The 24,194-nt window shown below is 38.7% G+C and overlaps 1 pseudogene; it reads left to right on the top strand.

Annotated features, from left to right (window-relative positions):
* The first annotated feature begins 16,273 nt into the window (after positions 1-16,273).
* On the top strand, positions 16,274-18,333 carry LOC137751091 (heat shock cognate 71 kDa protein pseudogene; annotated as a pseudogene).
* Positions 18,334-24,194: the final 5,861 nt, after the last annotated feature.

Raw genomic sequence — 24,194 nt, forward strand, 5'->3', positions numbered from 1 at the left:
AAGTGGGCAGAAGACTTAAATAGACATTTCTCCAAAGAAGACATGCAGACGGCCAAGAGGCACATGGAAAGATGCTCAACATCACTAATTATTAGAGAAATGAAAATCAAAACTACAATGAGATATCACCTCACACAGGTCAATGGCCATCATCAAAATATCTACAAACAATAAATTCTGGAGAGGGTGTGAAGAAAAGGGAATTCTCTTACACCATTGGTAGGAATGTAAATTGATACAGACACTATGGAGAACAAAAGAGCAGTTCCTTAAAAAACTAAAAGTAGAACTACCATATGACCCAATAATCCCACTCCTGGGCATATACCTGGAGAAAACCATAATTCAGAAAGATACCTCCACCCCAATGTTCATAACAGCATTATTTACAATAGCCAGGACATGGAAGCAACCTAAATGTCCATCAAGAGAGGAATGGATAAAGAAGATATGGTACATATATACAAAGGACTATTACTCAGCCATAAAAAGGAATGAAATTGTGTCATTTGCAGAGATGTGGATGGACCTAGAGACTGTCATACAGAGCAAAGTAAGTCAGAAAGAGAAAAACAAATATCATATATTAACACATATATGTGGAATCTAGAAAAATGATATAGATGATCTTATTTGCAAAGCAGAAATAGAGACACAGACGTAGAGAACTAACATATGGATACCAAGACAGGGAGGGGGAGTGGGATGGATTGGGAGATTGGGATTGACATATATACACTTCTATGTCTGAAATAGATAACTAAGGGGAACAGACTGTATAGCACAGAGAACTCTACTCAGTGCTCTGTGGTGACCAAATGGGAAGGAAATCCAAGGAAGAGTGGATATATGTATACATGTGGCTGATTCACTTTGCTGTACAGAAGAAATTAACACAACATTGTAAAGCAACTACATGCCAATAAAAAAAAATTAAAAAGAAAATAATCACCACGATAAGTTTAGTTACAATATATCATCATACAAAGATATTACATAGTTATTGACTATATTCCCCACACTGTACATTATGGTACTGGCACAAAAACAGACACCTAGATCAATGGAGCAGAATAGAGAGCCCAGAAATGAACACACATGGATATGTGCAATTAATCTACAATAAAGTAGGCAAGCATATACAATGAGGAAATGAAAGCCTGTTCAGCAAATGGTGTTGGAAAAACTGGACAGCTATATGCAAAAGAATCAAACTGAACTACTCTCTCATGCACAAATTAAATCCAAAATGGATTAAAGACTTAAATGTAAAACCTGAAACCACAAAACTTCTGGAAGAAAACATAGGCAGTAAGCTCTTTGATATCAGTCTTAGTAATATTTTTTTGGATATGTCTTCTCAGGCAAGGGAAACAAAAGCAAAACTAAACAAGTGGGATGACATCAAACTAAAAAGCCTTTGCACAGTGAAGGAAAATCAACAAAACAAAAAGGCCACTTACTGAATGGGAGAAGATATTTGCAAACAATATATCTGATTAAGGATTAATACCCCAAAAATACAAAGAACTCATAAAACTCAACATCAAAAAAACCCAACCTGATTAAAAAATGGGCAGAGGATTTGAATAGATATTTTTCCAAAGAAGACATTCAGATGGCCAACAGGCACATGAAAAGATGCTCAATATCACTAATCATCAGGGAAATGCAAATCAAAACCACAGTGAGTTATCACCTCACACCTGTTGGAATGGCTATTATCAAAAAGACAATAAATAACAAGTGTTGGCAAAGATGTAGAGAAAAAGGAACTCTCATGCACTTGGCAGGACTGTAAATTGGTACAGCCAATTTGGGAAATATTATGGACATTCCTCAAAAAATTAAAAATAAATCTATCATACGATCCAGCAATTCCACTTCTGGGTATTTATCTGAAGAAAAGATATACACACCCTGTGTTTATTGCAGCATTATTTACAGTAGCCAAGATATGGAAGCAACCTAAGTGCCCATCAATAGATGAATGGGTAAAGAAGACGTACATACTGTAAAACAATGAAATATTACTTTGCCATGAAAAAGAATGAAATAATGCCATTTGCAGCAACATGGATAGAACTAGAGGGTACTATACTAAGTGAAATAAGTCAGACAGACAAAGACAAATACCACATGATTTCACTTATATGTGTCATCTAAAGAAACAAAACAAATGAACAAACATAACAAAACAGAAAGAGAGTTATAGATACAGAGAATTGCACAGGTGATTGCCAGAGGGGACGGAGTGAAGGGGAGGAAAGAAATAGGTGAGGGAGAGTAAGAGGTACAAAATTCCAGTAGCCTATGTATCTTTAAGTATCAATGTTTAAGACTCAAAGATTTCTGCTGTATAATAAAGTGAAACAGCTATATGTATACATATACCCCCATATCCCCTCCCTCTTATGTCTCCCTCCCACCCTCCCTATCCCACCCCTCTAGGTCATCACAAAGCACTGAGCTGATCTCCCTGTGTTATGCCGCTGCTTCCCACTATCTATCTATTTTACATTTGGTAGTGTATACATGTCAATGCTACTCTCTCACTTCATCCCAGTTTCCCCTCCCCCCTCATGTCCTCAAGTCCATTCTCTACCTCTGCATCTTTATTCCTGTCCTGCAATTGTAAATAATTGTAAAGCAATTATACTCCTATAAAGATGTTAAAAAATAAAACTCAAATATTGAAACAGTACCTTGTCTAATACCCCAGAAAACTCTCCACATGTCCCATTCTACTCACAGCCCCTAACCTCCCCTCCAAAAAATAACTCCATCCAGAGTCTTCTTATAATCATTTTCTTGCATGCCTTTAGGATTTTTTCACTGAAGTGTGCATCCTTTGGTCTTGTCCACCATCTGCCTTTTAAGTCTTTTTAAACTTCATTTTCCCGCTTCATTCTTTATTTTCCTTACAACGAATGTGTTGAAGAACCAAAGATTTTAAACTATAGAGTTTCCCACAGCCTGTTTTTGCTGATCACACACTCATGGAGCAGTTCAACGTGTTTTCGGTCCTTTGTGTCTCCTGCATATGAGCAGAGATCCAGAGACAAATTCAATCCCATTAGTAAGACAATCGGAGGCATGTAATGTCTGATTTCTCTCCTCTTATGATAATAGCCATTGATGATCAGCATTATAGGCTGAAGTATGATAACATTAAATTTTAACATTTTGTTTTAATGTATTAGCTGGAAGTAATTATATAAGAAGGTGTTTCCCCTCATCCACCATTTGATTACTCTGTAATACAGTTCATACAGAAGAAACAGTTCATAGAGGATAAACTCTTGATTCTTTTCTTTTATTCACCCAGTTTTCAAGTTAATGAATTTGTTCCCTGTCATCCTCAGCAGGTGACCAATTGGTTTGTCAAAAAATATTCCATGGATTTAAAAATATTAAATGGGTTTTGATCTATTAAGATTTTTGTCTTTAATAAAACTTAATTTTATATGCTAATTATATCTCAATAAAGTGGTTTTAAAAAACTCAAAATATTCTAATTTTGACTAGTAGGATTCTCTTCTAATTAGTTATGAAAGTTTGCTTTTTTTTACATTCTACTAATCTTTGACAGTTTTCATGCTCTTTAGCATGATATATAAAATAATTTTATATTTAATTATATGTATATATTTTACATATATTAAAATACTTTTTAAGATCATACTGATATTTCTAATTCAAATTTAAAACTACAAGACTTTTGCTTAACCTCTTCTATATGATATCTGTATCTCCTTCACTCCACTCTGAGAATCCTAGTTCTCAAAGACACAAGTAATGATAGAATTAAAATATTGTACAATTACTCATTTGCTTTATCCACTCTTCACTTACAACAGTCTTAGAATAACAACTTAATATTACCACCACCAATTATAATTCCTGAAAACAGTTAAAAATTTTGTTTGCATGTGTTCTCCTCCTTCTCCTCCACTTTTTTAATGATTGGATCACATATGTATTTTCATATCATTTAGCTATTGCATATTATAATTTCTTCCTTTTAAACCTCATTTAGTCTTATTTCTTCAAGTAAATAGATGTTTAATATTTACCACAAGTCTTTACGTCAGGGTTTCACTAGACATGTTGCTTGTCTGATGCTTGTTTTCTGGTAGATTCCTTAGTAAAATCTCATGGGAACAATATTTCCTGAATTCTTGAACATTGATAACAGTTTCTGTATCCTTTATATTTGAAAGCCAATTTTCTTGGACATAAAATTCTTGGCTCATATTTTCTTTCTTTGACTATCTTAAATATGTTACTTCATTTTTTTTTACACAAGCGTTAGTGTCAAAAAGTCCAATGATAATCTAGTTTCATTTCCCTTGTAAATTACTTGCTATTTTTGCCTAGATACTGAAAAAACTTTTTTTTTTTGTCTGAAATGTTCAATAATTCTACTAGAATGTGTCTTGGTATTGGTCGTTCCTCTTAAGTATACAATGTACTCTTGCAAAGTGTTATTTAAAATATTATTTTATTTCAGCAAAATATCCTTGAATTATAGCCTTCATTATTTTTCTCTTCCTTTCCTTCCCTTCATCAGAGACACCTATTATCAATATTTTGGATCTTCTTTTCCAATCTTCAATATTTGTCATTTTCTCTCAACCTTTTTATTGTCTCTTTCCTCCTCTTGATTTTGATGGTTCCTCCTTTTCATGTTTTATTTCACCTTAGACATTTGTTGTGTTTATTCATTCTTATTTTCCTTCTAGTTTAGTCATTTCTAAAATGTTTTTCCTATGTTTTTAATTCTTTAGTGAATCTGTCATCTCATTTCTTAGGTTTTCTAATTATTATTAATGTTATTCTTTCATGCCAGTATCACTTTCTTAATCCTTTTAGTTTGTTTTGAAAGAACCCGTTACAGTTTTATCTGTTTTTTGAACATGGCTCTCTGGCATGCTTTCTTTGTCTGTGGGATGTTATTCTACTTTTTAATCTCTTTTTTTTCCTATAATAACTTTGCATGGAATTTGGCCTCAGTACTTTTCTGTTGCTTATTTTCATGTGAATTTAGTTTTTCTGAACTTTTAGAAGGAAGCTTGGTTCAGAGGGCTCTTCTAGCTGCACGAAACAACCTCTTCTATTGTTTTTGTATAGTATATTAAAATATGGTGGCTCATTTTTTAAACACTCCCGGGCTCTACTGCCTCTACATTTCTCCTCCCTACAACAACTCCTTGGTGTGGAGACCTAGCCTAAAAGGAGTCCTAGTGGGTCTGTTTTGAGGTTACATGAGATACCCTGCTTCACCCACTTTAGGCTTACAGTGAGCCTCTTCCACTCCTCCATTACCATGGTGGCAAAAGCCTTCCCACTTTTACCTACTTTCTCAAATCAACTGACTTAGCCTCCCTGTGAATGACTTGGACTATGCATTCTCTCACTCACAGGTCCCTCTCTCTGCTCTCTAGCACAGATGTAGATAACATATAATCTGTGGCTATGATGGTTTATTACCACTCACTTACATTTGGTTTTTGGAGCTATCTTGTCACCTAGTTTTTCTGTAAATTATTTCCATGAATTTTGCTTTTCTATCTACGTACTCTATTTTTATGTGGGGATTCATGAAGATTCAAAAGCTATGCAGCCACCACCAAGGCTGTCATTCCTGATATCCCCATTCTTGAGATTTTATTCTTATACTCACTTGATAAGCTCAAACACATCTTCTATTAGTGTTTGTGAGTGTTTATTTCTGGAAGATACATAAATGATTTATTTTCTGAGCTCTTTCTTACCTTGGAATTTCTTTCTTATGTGACAATTTGCTGAGTACAGAATGCTTGAAACTCAACCATTTCCTTTTAAGTCCTGTATTCAGTGTTGCACCGTCCCCTAGTTTTGTTTTGTTTGGTCATACCATGTGTCATGCGGGATCTTAGTTCCCTGACCAGGAATGGAACCCGTGTCCCCTGCATTGGGAGCATGGAGTCTTAACCACTGGGCAGCCAGGGAAATCCCCTGCCCTCTAGCGTTTAGTATTGCAAAACAGAAATTCAATACCAGGCTTCTTTCTTCTTTCCTTTTATTTTAAAACAATTTTTGTGTTGTGGTTGTTGTTTATTTGATGGTGAGATGTTTGCGTAATTTAAAAATCATACTAGAATATATCTAAATCAGCTTTGTCAAAACTGCAGTAGTACATATAACCCTGGTTGTATGGAAAGACTTTTCAATATATATGAGGGATGAATAGCTTTTTTTTCTTCTTTTTTTTAAACTTTGGGTTTATTTATTTATTTATTTATTTATTTATTTATTTATTTATGGCTGTGTTGGGTCTTCGTTTCTGTGCGAGGGCTTTCTCTAGTTGCGGCAAGTGGGGGCCACTCTTCATCGCGGTGCGCAGGCCTCTCATTATCGCGGCCTCTCTTGTTGCGGAGCACAGGCTACAGACGCGTAGGCTCAGTAATTGTGGCTCACGGGCCTAGTTGCTCCGCGGCATGTGGGATCTTCCCAGACCAGGGCTCGAACCCGTGTCCCCTGCATTGGCAGGCAGATTCTCAACCACTGCGTCACGAGGGAAGCCCTGAGGGATGAATAGCTTTAACAGAACCAATTTCCAGATGCTCAGCTTATACATGTAAATTTTCCTAAAACTGATCTACCTAGGAAAAGACATAGTGTCAAGACATCATGAGGTTCTTCTTTCTTTTCATAATTGCCTTTCTCCCACTTTAGGAAAGAAACAAATCTCTCACTCATCCAAATCTTAATAAGGTGTTGTGGCAGTTTTTTAAAATGGCTACAAGTTCATCAACACTCTTTTCATAGAGAGGTGGAGTCTTTATCTCCTCCTCTTAGATCTGGGCTAGATTATGACTCTATTTGACCAATAGAGTACAACAGAAGGGATGACTTCCGGGGCTAGGTCATAAAAGACAATGCAGCTTCTGTTTTGTTTGCTGGAATACTTGCCCTGGCCCTTAGTCCTATAAGAAGTCTCACTGCTCTGGCCATGATGTTGTAGCCCAAGCCACACGGAGAGGCTACATGTGAGCCCTCTGATGGACGGTTTCAACGGAGCTCAGCCTTTAGTCATCCAGCCCAGCACTGAACATAGAAGTCAAGGAACTTCCAGAGAATTCCAGTCCCAAGCTTTAGAGTCATCCAAACCTTTGATTCTTCTCATCTGAAGACCCAGACATCATGGAGGAGAAATAAGACCTTACTACACACTGATCAAATTCCTTACCCACAGAATCTGTAAACACAACAAAGTGGTTGTTTTATGTCTCTGAGTTTGAGGGAAGTTATGCAGCAATGGTAACTGAAACAGGCTCATTGGCCTAGGGTTTAAAAACCTCCAGAGTGACAAAGGGACAGTTTGAGATACTGGTGTAGATGTTGATAAAGGAAAGCACTCGAATGACTGGGTAGCACATAGTGTTGCATGTCATATGGTTTCTGATTCTTTGCCTTCAACAAAATTATGAGAAGATATTATGGATTTATCAGATCCTAGATAATTCAAATAAGTTTTGACGGTTGGTAACTATGTGACTTTCAGTGTATAAGACAGCAGGGATTGAAAACATACATGACATTGCTATAACAAAAATTCTTCTCTTCCTATTTATGCAAACAAGAGTTCTCCTCGTTTTCATCTATACAAATGAAGATGGAATGGATGCCGAATCATTTATCATTCTAACAATAAGTAACATTCATCCATGATCATATGAACTGATTGACAAAAAGATAAATAGCCCTAACCATCTCTTTAAGAACTGCATTCCCATAAAATCATACTTCATGTGTGATACTTCATATATGATACTGTTAAAACGTGTGATACATTTATATTATTTTGATCAGTTGGAAACCAACAATTTAATGACAGCTCAAACTAGAAAAAAATTTGTGTAACTTTCAGAGTCTGTGGTTATAGAAAAATTTTTAATGTTTACATTTAAATATATATTCATATTTCTGGTGTTGAAAATATGAATTTCGATTTAAAAAATCCATGCATAAATTATGTTATATTAATATAAACCCTATAGAGAAAGGAAAAGTGAACTGAAAATGGAAGGAAATACTTTAAATTTTCACCTGTTAAAGATGAGCATGTTCAACAATTTTTTTAAAGCAGATAATGGTCATTATAGAAATAATTAAGTCATTTAGAGTACATTGGACACAATTTAAATAATGATGGCATATTCTTGTTTTGAAATAATACCAATGTTCATAGTGCAGTATAAAGTAGATCCTTTGCAACTGTTTACATTTATGATATCAAGCTAAAAATGTATGAAGCATCTAAATTTCTTTACTACCTTTATCTCATTGAGCCTTTTAAATCTCTTCCTACAGCCTAAGCAGCTCTCTTTTCATCTCAGTCTATTGTCTCATCATCTTTTCTTTCCTCTTTTATTCGATAGAGGACACATTTTTGAGAATTTTACTGAGAACACAAAACAGATGCTTTCAAAAATGTATTTTGGATCCCTTTAGTTAACTGTTTTTATCTTACACAAATTTTTGTCTTTTTATCTTTAATGAACCATTTACCATTTCTTATATTACATAATATTTTCACAAGGTATTTGTTGACTTTTTCCCTTTGTTGATTCACATGCCTCTGATTGTCCACTTCCTTCTCAGAAGTGTGATTATATTGCCTGTGAATGTAGGCAATAGAAGTAGTTGGGAATTCCCAATGTATTTCTTCCCAACCTTGCTATATCTTTAAGAATTCTATATGTGATTAGGTTAATGCAAATTCTTCCTACAGAATAGAAAACCTTGACTAGTATTCCTGCTGACATTATTGGAATATTGCATTGCTTTCAATGATTCTAATGAATGTTCCTATAATAAAGCAAATTGGGAATTATTAACCAGTCACCCTGATAATCTTCAAGTTAGGGATGAGAGGCTTTCAAATGTTTATACCAATGTGCCCATCCTTGTTTGCATAGAGTCATAAGGGGAATGGAGTGTGTTGAGAATGTGCCATGTTGGCCACACTTTATGAAGATGGAAACAGCAGAGAGCAGTAACTCACAAGTGACAGGAAGAGGTGTGTGGCAATGAACCCCAGCTCACAGTTCACTGAAAATCAGCATGCTCTGAGATGCTGATCTTTGATTCAAGCATTTTCTCAGCCCAGCTGCTGCCTAAGAACATTTAATTAGAAGAAACACAATACCCTTCAAGCCATGATGTTGGCTAACATCCATTTGTATCTGGTTCTTACTAAGGCCTATATTTAATGCCATCAGAGCTCACTCTGGGGAGAGTGTGAGCCTAACCTCTTAGGGCCAAAAATATCCCCCAGGCACAAACACAAATGTGGGTTCCATTCCACACTAAGTTGAGGAAACATTATTGTCCTACAATCAGCAAAGTTGTAAGGAAAACAAGCACTAAAAGGCAGTTCTCCAAATAGTGTTGAGCTGTGTACACAACACCTATGGTATTTTCTGCTCAGTCTTTCCTGGATCCACAGGGTTATCAAGGGAACTTCCATGTAAGTGCAATATGACCCCCACCTTCTGCCCACAGTCAACTGACCCAGAGGTGGGCACCAGATCCCAATGAGGCCCACCTAGAGTCCCATCTCTCCTGCTACAGCAGGTTGTTCTGAGGTGAGCACCCGTATCAAACTGTGCCAGCAAGTCCCACACTGCACATTTGGACTTGGGGCTGAAGGAGTTAGATCAGTCTCTTCTCAGTGGTGAAGAGGGAAACTCATGTCACTGTTTCTGCCACATGGAGAAAGCCAGGCAGCAGCATGAGAGATTGTTCCAGTTGTAATGGGGTCCCATCTGCATCCCGGCCATTTCTATAGCTGGAGTTTTCAATTCTTCCTTAAATTCCCTGAGAGAAGCAAGAATGTTTAAAATAAATTCCCCCTTTTTTTTTTTTATTAAAATGGTTTGAATTTTGTGTCTGGATTTGCAAACAGCGGATTCCTGATTTTAAAAATCAGATTTATCAAACCTGACTGCCACCGAGTGACCGTCTTTATTTTTATGAACTAGAAAAGTGTATCATTCCTCTCAGTCATTGAAACATTCCTCTTTCCCATTCCTTATAGTTTTATTTTTTGTTACACTTGGGGTTAGAAAATCCTTTTTTCAAAATGGCTTCTTCTGAACAGTGATTGCTCTGAGGGTTTATCTAGATAGGACTGTTTCCATATGCACAGTGTTTGATTGATACATGCAGTAAAATATCCAGCACTGTGACTTTTACTGCCAAAATTCTCTTAGAAATGGAAACCAGAACAGCTTTTTTTTAAGATAGGCCATATGCCAAGATTTTTTCTTCATTTAAGGAAGAATATAGGAAGTAAAATAAATGAAAGAAAAACAAGTCACGGCCCCAAGAACTGTGCACTGCTACGCAGCAGCTGCTCCACAGGGACAGAGCACAAGTCCACCACACAGCATGAGTAAGGTTCACCAGGAAGCTGAGGCATCACCGTCCCTGCCCCAAAGGTGGAGGCCATGAGAATGAGCTTCTCTGTAATGAGAGGAGATGCTGTGTGTGTGCATGTGTGTATGTGTTCAGTCTCTCAATCAATTGGAATTATAAATAAAAAAGAGAAATTTCTCCCAGGAGATGCATCTACAATTAGTAGAAGCTAATGAAGGCAGTGTGGAGGGGGAGTGGTGGTCTCACTGTCATAAACAGCCAGCCATATCCAGCTTTGGCATAGCTCCTCTTCGATCTTGTTGTCTTGCCTTTTCAGCCTCCATTCTCAATTCAAGTTCAATGTCACTCGCATGCACACATGCTACGGGAAAGGAATCCTCTCCTGGGGATTCTTTCATGTTCACAGGAACTCCTGCTGGAAACGTGGTTCTCTGGAAAGGCATACACATGAACAGAATGGAGGTGGCCATTCGTCTCACGCTTTCTGAAATATACCAGGTGCTGAGATTTCCATCCCCATCTTGCATTTGAAGATAGATGTAATTAAAACTTTCCTCCTACTCTCCCATACACGAGTGCTGTTTAGCTCTTACTGTCTGAGAGTTTCTTGCATACACCTGGAAATAAATATCAGTCCCTGGATACACAGCCATGAAGCCTATGCACCAAGATCTCAGACCCTTTCCTCATTTTTTTCATTTCTTCTGTTCATCCAGAAGATGCTGCTCTTGCTGCAGATGTTGACTGCAACTTCTAGCAGGTGGAATCAATTAATTGTCAATTTGGTCAAAACAAGCAGTCTTACTGTATTTGCTTTAGATTCTTCTCCTTTGTGGTTATTTTCAACAGAGGAAACCATGAAATTAGGCATTGAGGAGCAGTTATTCTATAAAAATGGACAGCCACAGCAACATGTGGGACACAACAGAAGTTTGGCTTTGTCAATTACAGGACTAGAACTCAGGAGCTGAGCCCCATTGCCCAATAAGTGTTTGGGGTAAGTTATCAGAGCATGCCCAGGAATCATATCAGGAAAATGCCTTCTGAAATTTGTTGGTCTGTGGTCCTTTGTCCAAAAAGTTCCTAAGTACAAGACCCAGAAGAAGAGGCCACAGATGACTGGCAAGGGAAAATCTGAAAGGAGTTCTTCTTTTGCCAGACTCTTCAGTTCTGGTTGTTAAATGAAAGAGAAGATGAGCAGGGCTGGATGGGTTTTAGACTCGCTATAGGATCCAGCAAAATTGCAGATGTGGTACATGTGCCCACATTAGCATTGCAGCATAAAATATGATTTGAGACAGGGAGTTAGAAACCAGCTCAGGTCAAGCTGAGGTTTCACTTAGAAAAGGTCTTTATCACCCATTATTAAAAACATCAGACAATATGATGAACATGTTGGCCTGGATGAAATTCCTTTTGAAGAGCTCGAATCTTCTAGGAACAAAGTTCAGTGGTCCTATCAACCAGTATTGCAAAACTTCAAATATTTGAGAATCAAGTTAGAACATAGGAGTTCAGTTCCAAGAACTTTTCTTATGAAGAAGGACAGGCTGTATGTGGCACATGCTCTATGGCAGCGGCTACTCCTATGCAGTGATTACAAGCGTGCAAACCAGCAGCTAACCCTGGAAACCCCATACTTCCTTCAGGTAAAGCAACATGCATGGGGACAGGTTAGTCACAGTTAAGACTTATTCAGGGTTCCTTAACGAGCAGAGCTTAGGGCGAGGGAAACCTAACCAGGCTTCAGCTCTATGGTCTGGAGCACATCATTTATTCCTCTGACACTGTTTCCTTAAACATAAAAGGAGGGGATTGAATTAAATAATCTCTAAGGTCTTTTTCTGGGAGGAAAAATTAAGATACTCAATTATATAGTAGATTTCAGGGAACTCAGTGGCATATAAGGTTTTTTAAAAAATTACTTCTGTGATAAATGACATACTTGGAACGTTATTAGTTCAATAATCAGGTGCTGGACAGCAGACAGCATATTCTTAATATTTTCTCTCAAGTCTTAAAAAGTGATGTGGCAGAGATGATCATTCTGTGAGCTAAGTCCATTATTGAAAATATGACATGTATTTTAGACACCTGCTTATGACAAGGTACATTTTGGTCGCATCTCTTAAACTGGCACTTAGCCAGAAAAAAAAATTATTTGAGCTCAAAATGGAGGATATTACAAAGATTAATTAGATATTATAGCAACTTTAAGTGAAGTCAGTACCTTAGGGATTAGGAGATGAGTATTTAAATACACAATGTGACCACTGAATCATTTGTGCACATGAGAACTATATGACTATAAATTGCAGGCAGGCTTCTGCATATGTTTGCCAACAAAAACACAAGTGCTAAATTCACACTAAGTTTGGGCTTTTAAAAGAAATTCAAGATTGATTTAGAAAGAATGACAGAAACTACTACCTAATAATTATTAAAAGTAGACACAATAAATGAAACCAAAAAATGTTCTTTGAAAAGATCAATAGTTCTTTGATAAGCCTCTAGCCAGACTAAGGAAGGAAAAAGAGAGAAGACACAAATTACTAATAACAGAAATGTAAGAGGAGACATCACTACAGATCCCATGGAAATTAAATAATAATAAAGAAATACTATTAACTACTCTATCCCCAGAAATTTGATAACCTAGATGAAATGAACCAGTTCCTTAAAAGACACAATCTAAAACTCACACAAGGGAAAACAGACTGAACAGGCCTATATCCATTAAAAAAATTGAACCAATAATTAATAACCTTCCCAAACTGAAAGTACCATGCCCAGATGTGTTTCCTAGTGAATTCTGCCAAACATTTATGGAGGAAATTATGCTAAATCTCTTTCAGAGAATAGAAGCAGAAGGAATACTTCCTAACTCATTCTATGAAGCAGGTATTACCCTAATACCAAAACCAGACAAAGACATTACAGGAAGGAAAATTACAGCCCTCATAGACATGATGCAAAAATTTTCAATGAAATATTAACAAATCGAATCCAATAATAAATAAAAAGAATTACACACCACAATGAAGTGAGATTACATATTTTGACAGTTGTGTGACTGAGGTTCCATTTTCTTACTGGCCAGGTACAGTCTCAACTCCTATAGGCCACCTGCAATTCCTTCCTATGTGACCGTCTCACAACAACATGGCAGCTTATGTCTTCAAACTCACAAGGAGAATTTTTTTTTAATTTTAAATTCTCCACAAGAACTTTTTAATTAACTACTATATCAATTAACTAAAATAATTAACTTAATTAACTAAGTTAACTTAGTTAATTTTTTACTTTTTTTGTTTTACTTAATCGTGAGAGTGGCATCCCATTACCTTTACCAGATTCTATTGTCTAGAAGCAAGTGCCAGGTCCCACCTACACTCAGGGAGAGGGGATTGTACAAGGTGTAACACCAGCAGGAGGAAATCATGGCACCCTTTACCTCTGCTTCTCTTTGACTGCACTGGAGGTCTTAGCCAAAGCAATAAGAAACTAAAAAGAAATAAGAAGCATAGGGATTAGAAAAATAGAAATAAGATAACCATAATTCACAGAAAACATGTTTATATTTAAAACTCAAAGCAATTGATAAGCAAGTTATCAGATTTAATAAGAGAGCTGAGTAAGGGAGCTAGATATAGAACGACATATAAAAATCAATTGTATTTCTTTATACCAATAGCTAACTGTTAGTAAACATTAGTCAAAAAAGATACGGTGTACAGAGGTAACTTTAAGATAACAATGTTACCTACAGAAAAAAAGTCTAAAAAATGGTGTACACAAACTACATGGAGAAAATTAGAAAACTATTGGAAAACATTAAGGAAGCCTGAAATAAGTGGAATACCATGTTCAAAGATAGGAAGATCCAATATTGTAAAAATATAAATCTCCCAAATAGTAAAGCTATAAAATCAGTGGAACATCGATCAAGATTCAACACATTTGGGCTTCCCTGGTGGTGCAGTGGTTGAGAATCTGCCTGCCAATGCAGGGGACACGGGTTCGAGCCCTGGTCTGGGAAGATCCCACATGCCGCGGAGCAACTAGGCCCGTGAGCTCATCTGGAGCTTGTGCTCCGCAACAAGAGAGGCCGCGACAGTGAGAGGCCCACGCACCTCGATGAAGAGTGGCCCCCGCTTGCCACAACTAGAGAAAGCCCTCGCACAGAAATGAAGACCCAACACAGCCAAAAATTAATTAATTAATTAATTAAATAAATTTTTTAAAAAAAGATTCAACACATTTGTGTATGTGTGCATGTGTGTGAGTCTCTGATATGTTGCTACATTTCTTAAGCTGTCTTCTCTCAAGGAAAAAGACCAGAATAACCAAGATAATTTTTAAGAACAAGATAGGAACATTTGTTCTATCTAATATAAAGCTTTAACATAAAGTTATGTTTATGATATTTTTGTTACACCTATATTATTATAAAATTACATTTATTTATTAATTTTGTGTTAAATTTTTTGTTGTAAAATTATGTTTGTGAATGAAGTGTGTTTTTTGCTGTGAAAATGGACACACCAAAGGACCAGAATAGAACACCCAGAAATAGACCATACATACATGGATTGCAGATCATTGGAGCTGAGCCAATGTTGATTAATAAGGGGAAAAAATATAAAACGGTATTCTTAGCACATGCAATGCACAAAAGTAAATTCAAGGTCTAATAAATGGTGTACCTAACACCTAAATGTGAAGAGCAATTTTTTTTTAAATTTTGGAAGAAAATATAATGTCTTTATTACTTGTAGTAGGGTGATATAAAAAAATATTTTAAGTTAAATTTTCAGACTTCTGTCTAACACAAGACATTGCAGACAAAGTTAAAGCACAAGTTGCAGTCTGGGAAAAGATATTTGCAGCAAAGAATTGCTTCCAGATAATTTGGGGTGAGGTAGAGGGTAGATTGACAGATGTGGAGGTGGACTGGTTCTGAAGCACGAGGAAGAGGGCTAAGTAAAATCTATCTTAATTTTCCAGTTGAAGCAACTCAGATTTGTTCCTCCCACTTCTGCACTCTATTATAGAACTTGTATGATAATATTATTGTTTGCTTATGAGTCTGTCTTCCCCACTAGACTTGGCGTCTTTTAATCTAAGACTCGAGATTTTTAATCCACAGCCTCAATAACAAAGGGGCTACAGTTCTGGAGCCTGAGTTTCTGCCTGACTCAATCATTTGTTGGCTGTGGGAGCTTATGCAGGTTATTTCATTGCCCTGGCCCCTGTTTGCTCACTTGTGTGATGATGGAAGTAATAATAATAAAGTCTGCCTCAACGGTCATTATATCAAATGAGTTAATACACATAAAGCATTTAGAACAATACCTGGACACAAGCATTTGTGGAGAGAATTAACCATACAAGTAACATGGGCAAACTTTTCTTTATGTCTCCCTGAAGGAAGTTAAACTGCACCATTTCAATGGCATTTCACTCACAGCTCAAAACAAATAAGTACCTGACAAATATTTCTTTTCTTTCTTCCATTCCAAAAATTACCAAAGATGACAAAGATGATACAAGGTTTTTCCAGAATTTTGAGGAAGAAGTAATAAAAAGTGGGGATGGTACCTGGGGTTAGCTAAACTGTAAGGTAAGGGCACATTCCTCCCAACTGCCAATGCTAAATAAGGCTTTTGACTCCAAAGGCAAGGAGTTAAGGTCCAACTACAAAGTTAGAGAGAAGGTCATCCTCACTTCTGAAAACAACTAAGTTTGAGGGTTTCCCAAAACCATCCTCAGATTCCATACTTCACTAGAAAGACTCACAGCTTGTTGAACGCGGCGGCAGCTCTATAGGTTGCTGTTTTCTCCTCCAGTGGACCCGGGCCTGCGCTCCAGCAACCATGTGTAAGGGACCTGTAGTTGGCATTGATCTTGGCACCACCTATTCTTGTGTGGGTGTCTTCCATCACGGAAAGGTGGAAATAATTGCCAATGATCAAGGGAACCAAACTACACCTAGCTATGTCGCCTTTACTGATACCGAACGATTGATCGGTGATGCTGCAAGAACCGAGTTGCAATGAATCCCACCAACACGGTTTTTGATGCCAAACGCCTCATTGGACGAAGATTTGATGATGCTGTTGTCCAGTCTGATATGAAGCATTGGCCCTTCATGGTGGTGAATGACGCAGACAGGCCTAAGGTTCAAGTAGAATACAAGGGAGAGACAAAAAGTTTTTATCCAGAGGAGGTGTCATCCATGGTTTTGACAAAGATGAAGGAAATAGCAGAAGCCCACCTTGGGAAGACTGTTACCAATGCTGCTGTCACAGTACCCGCTTACTTTAATGATTCTCAGCGTCAGGCTACCAAAGATGCTGGAACTATTGCTGGGCTCAATGTACTTAGAATCAACGAGCTAACTGCTGCTGCTATTGCCTATGGCTTAGACAAAAAGGTTGGAGCAGAAAGAAATGTGCTGATCTTTGATTTAGGTGGTGGCACTTTTGATGTGTCAATCCTCACTATTGAGGATGGAATCTTTGAGGTCAAATCTACAGCTGGAGATGCCCACTTAGGTGGAGAAGACTTTGACAACCAGATGGTCAACCATTTTATTGCAGAATTCAAGCGCAAGCACGAGAAGGACATCAGTGAGAACAAAAGGGCTGTCCGTCGCCTTCGTACTGCTTGTGAGCGTGCTTAGAGCACTCTCTCTTTCAGCACCCTGGCCAGTATTGAGATTGATTCCCTCTATGAAGGAATCGACTTCTATACCTCAATTACCCGTGCCTGATTTGAAGAACTGAATGCTGACCTGTTCCGCGGCACACTGGACCCTGTGGAGAAAGCCATTTGGGATGCCAAGCTAGACAAGTCTCAGATCCATGATATTATCCTGGTGGGTGGTTCAACCCGCATCCCCAAGATTCAGAAACTTCTACAGGACTCCTTCAACGGGAAAGAACTGAATAAGAGCATCAACCCTGATGAGGCTGTTGCTTATGGTGCAGCTGTCCAGGCAGCCATTTTATCTGGAGACAAATCTGAAAATGTTCAAGACTTGCTGCTGTTGGATGTCACTCCTCTTTCCCTTGGAATTGAAACTGCTGGTGGAGTCATGACTGTCCTCATCAAGGGCAACACCACCATTCCCACCAAGAAGATGCAGACCTTCACAACCTACTCAGACAAGCAGCCCGGTGTACTCATTCAGGTTTATGAAGATGAGCATGCCATGACCAAAGATAACAACCTACTTGGCGAGTTTGAACTCACAGGCATACCTCCTGCCCCCCGTGGTGTTCCTCAGATTGAAGTCACTTTTGATATTGATGCCAATGTCATCCTCAGTGTCTCTGCTGTGGATAAGAGCACAGGAAAAGAGAACAGGATTACCATCACTAATGACAAGGGCCGTTTGAGCAAGGAAGACATTGAACGCACGGTTCAGGAAGCAGAGAAGTATAAAGCTGAAGATGAGAAGCAGCGGGATAAGGTGTCTTCGAAGAATTCTCTTGAATCCTATGCTTTCAACATGAAAGCTACTTTTGAGGACGAGAAACTTCAAGGCAAGATTAATGATGAGGACAAACAGAAGATTCTTGATAAGTGTAATGAAATAATCAACTGGCTTGATAAGAACCAGACTGCAGAGAAGGAAGAATTTGAACATCAGCAGAAGGAGCTGGAAAAAGTCTGCAACCCCATCATTACCAAACTGTACCAGAGCGCAGGAGGCATGCCAGGAGGAATGCCAGGAGGAATGCCCGGGGGCTTCCCTGGTGGTGGAGCTCCACCGTCTGGTGGTGCCTCCTCTGGGCCCACCATTGAAGAGGTTGATTAAGCCAGCCTAGCATAGGTTTAGCATTGTTCCACACAACATTGAAGGACCCTAATTTGTAGCAAATTTCATGGCAGTTTTAAAGTTGAGCTGCTGTAGTAAACTGGACATTCTTGATACTTGAACATGGAATGTGTGCACAGGGAAAGGAAATAACATTGCACTTTACAAGCACTGCATTGTAAGTGGAAAATGCAATGTCTTAAATAAAACCGTATTTAAAATGGGCACCATAAAAAAAAAAAAAGATTCACAAACTCAATGAAAGCTATTATATCCACAGTTGCTTTTACTACAGGGAAAGAATACATTAAAATCAGCCAAAAGAAGAGCTGCATAAGGCAGAGTCTAGGAGAGTCCCAAATGTGACATTTCCATTGTCCTCAGGAGGTCCCAGTATTGCTGTGTGACAATAATCACTGAGTGTTACCACCCCTGGAAGCTCAGCTGAGCCTCTGTGTCCAGAACTGTATTGAGGCTTCATTACATAAGCATAGTTGATTGATTGATTGATTGATTGATTGCCCACATGGATAAAGTCAATCTCTAGGTCCACTGATACCATATCACCCAAAGTCCCCACCCTAAACCATGAGTTGATCTTTCAGGTGTGGGCAGCCCCTTCTCCAAGACTATTAAGTATGGCCAGGTGAAGAAGGAGGAAAAGTAGGAGAAGGAGGAAGAGGGATGGGATGGAAGGGGAGAGAAAAGGACAGGACAGGACAGGAAGCTTTCTTGTGAAAAGAAGAGGGATTCATTCCCCAAGCTCATGACCACCACTCAGTAAGCTTTTGTATGCTTCACAACCACCCCATGAGATGTGCAAGATTTTGTAGATGAGGAAACTGAGACTCCAGGAGGCCAAGTAAACAGCCCTAGATCCCCCAAGATAGAAAGAAGACACACTGGGACTGGAAACCATGTCTTCTGGCCATATGTTCCTGTTCTTTCCATACAATTCACAGTCTCTGTGTTCTGCACTTATGTCAGTCTTTTTTTTTTTTTTACCTTTTTTTAAATCGAAATATAGTTAATTTATAATGCTGCATTAGTTTCAGGTATACAGCAAAGACTGTTCAGTTATGCATATATATACATACATATATACATATATATATCCTTTTTCAGATGCTTTCCATTACAAGATGTTGAATATAGTTCCCTGTGCTATACAGCAGGTTCTTGTTGTTTACCTATTTTATATATAGAAGTGTGTATATGTTAATCCAAAACTCCTAGTTTATCTCCCCACCACCCCACCCCACTATCCTCTTTGGTAACCATAAGTTTGTTTTCTCTATTGGTGAGTCTATTTCTGTTTTGTAAATAAGTTCATCTGTATCATTTTTTTATATACCACATATGTGATATCATATGATATTTGTCTTTCTCTGTCTGACTTACTTCACTTAATATGATAACCTCTAGGTCCAGTCCTTCACTTTACTCCAATTCTGCAAACTTTAGACTTTTCCTTAAAGTGCTTAGAACAGTCATTCTTAACCTGTTAAGTTCTCATAAAGTTTTGGATTAATTAAAGAGATGCAGATTAGCAACTTTGGAATGTGGGAACAATAATTTTGCGCCAAAATTTATTGTCGAAGGAGTATACAATTTTTTGCTTTGTTCTGGAATTTTGTCATAATGAGGCAGTCATTTGTCTCTTAGACCATTCCTTCTCAGCTCCCCACCACCCCACCCTATTGGTGAAATAGGCACCTGTGTCAGAGAGGTAATAAGGGGTCTTCCTTACAGGCCTCATTGTAAGCAAAGGCTTAATGGGCTTGGACAGCATGGCAGGGTGGTAAGAGGCAGGGTGAGCCAAGGGCAAGACATCGACCCCACTTTAGACTTTGCCTGGCATCCAGTTCCTAAGATTGTGCTTTTGGCCATTGTGCCAATAAAAACTTAATGACTAGCAATCCTTTATCTAATTCTTATCAAATGTTATTGGAAAATATAATCAACAAAAAATAAAACTAACTGTATGTGGTAAAATTTGTTACACATGAAAAACTCAAAAATTAAAAATGGGAAACAGACTCGGTAGAAATAGTTTTAGTAAAACAAAATCAACAGTATCAGTTGGAGACCTTCAAGATGGTGGAATAGTAAAACGTGGAGATCACCCTCCTCCCCACAGATATATCAGAAATACATCTACATGTGGAACAACTCCTACAGAACACCTACTGAACGCTGGCAGAACACCTCAGACTTCCCAAAAGGTAAGAAACTCCCCACATACCTGGGTAGGGAAAAGAAAAAAGAGAAAACAGAGACAAAAGAATAGGGACGGGACCTGCACCAGTGGGAGGGAGATGTGAAGGAGGAAAGGTTTCCACACACTAGGAAGCCCCTTCGCGTGTGGAGACTGCGGGGGGCAGAGGGGGGAGCTTCGCAGCCACGGAGGAGAGCGCAGCCACAGGGGTGCGGAGGGCAAAGTGGAGAGATTCCCGCACAGAGGATCGGCACCGACCAGCACTCACCAGCCCTAGAGGCTTGTCTGCTCCCCCGCGGGGGCGGGCGGGGCTGGGAGCTGAAGCTTGGGCTTCGGAGGTCAGATCCCAGGGAGAGGACTGGGGTTGGCTGCATGAACACAGCCTAAAGGGGACTAGTGTGCCACAGCTAGCCGGGAGGGAGTCCAGGAAAAAGGAAGGACCTGCTAAGAGGCAAGAGACCATTTTTTCGGGGTGCGCAAGGACACAGGATTCAGAGCACCGCCTAAATGAGCTCCAGAGACGGGCGTGAGCTGCGGCTATCAGTGCGGACCCCAGAGACGGGCATGAGACGCTAAGGCTGCTGCTGCCACCACCAAGAAGCCTGTGTGCAAGCACAGGTCACTGTCCACACCGCCTCTCCCAGGTACCTGTGCAACCCGCCACTGCCAGGCTCCCGTGATCCAGGGATAACTTCCCCGGGAGAACGCACGGCGCACCTCAGGCTGTTGCAACGTCATGCTGGCCTCTCCGCCACAAACTCGCCTCGCATTCCATTCCCCTCCCTCCCCCCAGCCTGAGTGAGCCGGAGCCCCTGAATCAGCTACTCCTTTAACCCCATCCTGTCTGAGCGAAGAACAGACGCCCTCAGGAGACGTACACACAGAGGCGGGGCCAAATCCAAAGCTGAACCCCAGGAGCTGTGTGAACAAAGAAGAGAAAGGGAAATCTCTCCCAGCAGCCTCAGGAGCAGCAGATGAAACATCCACAATCAACTTGATGTACCCTGCATCTGTGCAATACCTGAAGACACAACGAATCATCCCAAATTGAGGAGGTGGACTTTGGGAGCAAAGATATATATTTTTTTTTCCCTTTTTCTCTTTTGTTGAGTGTGTATGTGTATACGTCTCTGTGATTTTGTTTGTATAGCTTTGCTTTTACCATTTGTCCTAGCGTTCTGTCTGTCTGTTTTTTTTTTGTTTTTTAATATATTTTTTAGTGCTTCTTATGATTGGTAGATTTGTTTTTTGGTTTGGTTGCTCTCTTCTTTTTTTTTTCAATCATTTAAAAAATTTTTAATTTACTAATTATTTCTTATTTTTTATTTTAATAACTTTATTTTATTACTTTTCTTTCTTTCGTTTCTTCTCCCTTTTCTTCTGAGCTGTGTGGCTGACAGGGTCTTGGTGCTCTGGCTGGATGTCAGGTCTGTGCCTCTGAGGTGGGAGAGCCAAGTTCAGGACATTGGTCCACAAGAGACCTCTCAGCTCCACGAAATATCAAACGGCGAAAATCTCCCAGAGATCTCCATCTCAAAGCCAAAACCCAGCTCTGCTCAACGACCAGCAAGTTCCAGTGCTGGACACCCTATGCCAAACAACTAGCAAGACAGGAACACAACCCCACCCATTAGCAGAGAGGCTGCCTAAAATCATAATAAGGCCACAGACACCCCAAAACACACCACCAGACATGGACCTGTCCACCAGAAAGACAAGATCCAGCCTCATCCACCAGAACACAGGCACTAGTCCCCTCCACCAGGAAGCCTACACAACCCACTGAAACAACCTTAGCCACTGGGGGCAGACACCAAAAACAATAGGAACTATGAACCTGCAGCCTGTGAAAAGGAGACCCCAAACATAGTAAGTTAAGCAAAATGAGAAGACAGAGAAACACACAGCAGATGAAGGAGCAAGGCAAAAACATACCAGATGAAACAAATGAAGAGGAAATAGGCAGTCTACCTGAAAAGAATTCATAGTAATGATGGTAGAGATGATGCAAAATCTTGGAAATAGAATGGAGAAACTACAAGAAACATTTAACAATGACCTAGAAAACTAAAGAGTAAACAAAAAATGAACAACACAATAAATGAAATTAAAAATTCTCTAAAAATAGAACCACCATACAACCCAGCAATCCCACTACTGGGCATATACCTGGAGAAAACCATAATTCAAAAAGAGTTATGTAACACAATGTTCATTGCAGCTCTCTTTAATAGCCAGGACATGGAAGCAACCTAAGTGTCCATCGACAGATAAATGGATAAAGAAGATGTGGCACATATATACAATGGAATATTACTCAGCCATAAAAAGAAACGAAATTGAGTTATTTGTAGTGAGGTGGATGGACCTAGAGTCTGTCATACACAGTGAAGTAAGTCAGAAAGAGAAAAACAAATACTGTATGCTAACACATATATATGGAATCTAAAAAACAAACCAAAAAAATGGTCATGAAGAACCAAGGGGCAAGACGGGAATAAAGACGCATACCTACTAGAGAATGGACTTGAGGATACAGGGAGGGGGAAGGGTAAGCTGGGATAAAGTGAGAGAGTGGCATGGACATATATACACTACCAAATGTAAAATAGTTAGCTAGTGGGAAGTAGCCACGTAGCACAGGGAGGTCAGCTCTGTGCTTTGTGACCACCTAGAGGGGTGGGATAGGGAGGGTGAGAGGGAGGGAAACGCAAGAGGGAAGAGATATGAGGATATATGTATATGTATAACTGATTCACGTTGTTATAAAGCAGAAAGTAACACACAGTTGTAAAGAAATTATACTCGAATAAAGATGTTAAAAAAAATATTGGCATATATAATATACTGTATATTATAAAATACATATAATAGACTATTATTAAGCCATAAAAAGAAGGAAATACTGCTATTTACAACAACATGGATGAATCTGGAGGGCATTATGCTAAACCAGACAGGGAAAGACAAATACAGTATGGTATCACTTATATGTGGAATCTGAAAGAAAAATAAGTCAAATTCATAGAGAAAGAGAGTAAATAATGGTTGCCAGGGGTTTGGGAGGTGGGGGAAATGGAAAAATGTCGGTCAAAGTGTACAAATTTTTAGTTATATGATGAATAGGTCCTGAGGATCTAATGTACAACATGGTGACTATGGTTAATAATATTGTATTTTATCCTTGAAATTTACTAAGAAAGTAGATCTTAAGCATTCTTACTACTGGATAAAAAAGGTAAATACATGAGGTGATGGATGTAATAGATATCTTGGTTTTGATAATCATTTCTCAATTATCAAATCATCATGCTGTACACTTTCAACTGAAACAATTTTATTTGTCAATTATAACTCAAAGCTGAAAATAAAATAAAATTTGCTTTAAGATGAAAAAAAAATTATCTAGAAGGAATCAATAGCAGAATAACTGAGGCAGAAGAAGAGATAAGTGACATGGAAGATAAAATAGTGGAAATAACAACTGCAGAGCAGAATAAAGAAAAAAGAATGAAAAGAATTGAGGACAGTTTCAGAGATCCCTAGGAACACATTAAACACACCAACATTCGAATTATAGGGGTCCCAGAAGAAGAAGAGAAAAAGAAAGGGACTGAGAAAATATTTGAAGAGATTATAGTTGAAAACTTCCCTAATATGGGAAAGGAAATAGTTAATCAAGCCCAGGAAGCGCAGAGAGTCCCATACAGGATAAATCCAAGG

The sequence above is a fragment of the Eschrichtius robustus genome, chromosome 17, assembly GCF_028021215.1.
Source record: "Eschrichtius robustus isolate mEscRob2 chromosome 17, mEscRob2.pri, whole genome shotgun sequence".
NCBI classification, from domain to species: Eukaryota; Metazoa; Chordata; class Mammalia; order Artiodactyla; family Eschrichtiidae; genus Eschrichtius; species Eschrichtius robustus.